This window comes from Mesoplodon mirus (assembly GCF_964341445.2).
Source record: "Mesoplodon mirus genome assembly, contig: HAP1_SCAFFOLD_556, whole genome shotgun sequence".
Taxonomy (NCBI): domain Eukaryota; kingdom Metazoa; phylum Chordata; class Mammalia; order Artiodactyla; family Ziphiidae; genus Mesoplodon; species Mesoplodon mirus.
The window spans coordinates 372770-374661 of record NW_028295454.1 but is presented as its reverse complement, the minus strand read 5'-3'; positions in this window follow the sequence as shown (position 1 = coordinate 374661).

Below are 1892 nucleotides of genomic sequence, written 5' to 3'. Positions count from 1 at the left end.
TACATCAAGAATGTAGAACTGCTAACCAAATGTAAGGCTCCCATATGATTCTATCAAACTGAGGATGCTTCTTTACTAAGCAGTGAGCACACTTGCTGTCCCAGGGACCTTGGCAGTTGCAACGTAGGGCTCTTCCCTTTGGGATGGAAACAGCAAGTTTTCCTGTGGTCTACACGCTGGCCCCAAAAATACTACACTCCCAATACTTGTCAACTTTAAGTATTTTTCTACATATCTCCATTTTTCTGTTACTATTTGGACTACATCCTAGACTTGACACTACATAAATTGCATTCAAGAAGCTATTTTTAAAAGTTGGTAGGAAACCTTAAATCTATGGCTTGCAGTCCCTGGCTTACTTTCATCCAGGTGCATAAGGGTTTTCAAAAGTAGTCAGGTTACTTACCCCGTATCACAGCCCCACGCTTGTGTCACAGATATAAAAATGGAACATGATATTTAAGGTTTTAGTTGCCAAATCATCAAGCCTCCCAGACAGAGGCAATAGAGCAAAATGATTACAGAGGCATGGATTTTGATTTGCTCCAGTGTCTTGGGCAAGTCACTTGGCCTCTGTATTTATTTGTACTTATCTGCACTTATCTGTCACTTGGGGGTCATAATTGTACCTGGTCCATGGGTACGCTGTACAAATGATCTGTAAAGTAGTTACAAGAAACCGACACAGAGTAAGCACTCCACAGACATTGGCTATTAGCTATTGGAAATAGTTCTCCGTGAAACAGATTACTTTATCCGTGGATGACTCGGTGGGAGACAGTGAATCACAGAATCACAGCATGCTGAAAGTGACCTAGTTCACACTCTAATGTGAAAAGAAGAAAAGTGTGCATGGGTAGAAAATGTCTGAAACTTTACACAACAAAGAGTTCATCATGTTAACTTGGAGGATTAGAATAAATCAGGAAAGGAGGAAAGAAAAACTTGAGTGTAATTCAATTTCTCTATCATTTGTGTTTCTACACTGAGACTCTGAATACACTGGAAGTGCAATTTTTTTTTTAATGTGGCGGGATAAAGGTTTTCAAGTTTTCCTGATCCATCCGTATTATTATCTCAGAATTGCTGGCATTTCTTGCCATCTTTGGATCTACACCCATCTGAGTCAGTGGACCATTCTGGACGGAGGAGATAATAGAGCAGAAGTGAAGTGAGAGAAAAGGAGGGACAAGATTTTCTCTTTTCTCTTCAAAGAGGAAAGGTCTTTGGAATGGGAACAACTCACAACCAAACTTTGGGGAAAGGATGTGATGGAAAATGAGACAAACATCCTACCCCTGTGATGAGAAGGATTCCCTGGGCTGGATGGAGGGAGGTCACAGGTGGCTGGACAAGGAAACCAACTAGGGAGAAACACACACAAGTGCAGAGCAAACACCCTGAGGCCACTCAGCCTGACTCCATGCAAACATGTGTCCAGCAGCCAGCCCTTCACCTGTGGCTCCCCAGCAAGACAGGTACCTCGGGGGTGCCAACTCATTCTGAGTCCATTATGCCTGGCCATTCATAAACCGCTGTCTAACGTGTGAGGAATAAACTCTCAATGTTTATGAGGAAATTGGGGAAGGAGATTGAAAAGTTACTTAAACGAAAAAAAAGAAGTTCAGGAAGGCAGGATGGTAGAGAGACAAGAAAAAGACCTTAAAAGATAGAAAGGATTTGCCAAAGAAGAGAAAGCAAAAGAAATGATTCCGAATGGGTTAACCTGCAGCTAGGAAGTTAAGGAAGATTATTGATGGGTGAAGACTATGGAATAAAGTGAATAAAATGTCTCAGAAGTTGCTGAGAATATGGTAAGCAGCATGATTATCAAATTATGAATTGGCTGCAATGGCATTCTAGGGGGACATTAGGAAGGGGAAGCAAATGTT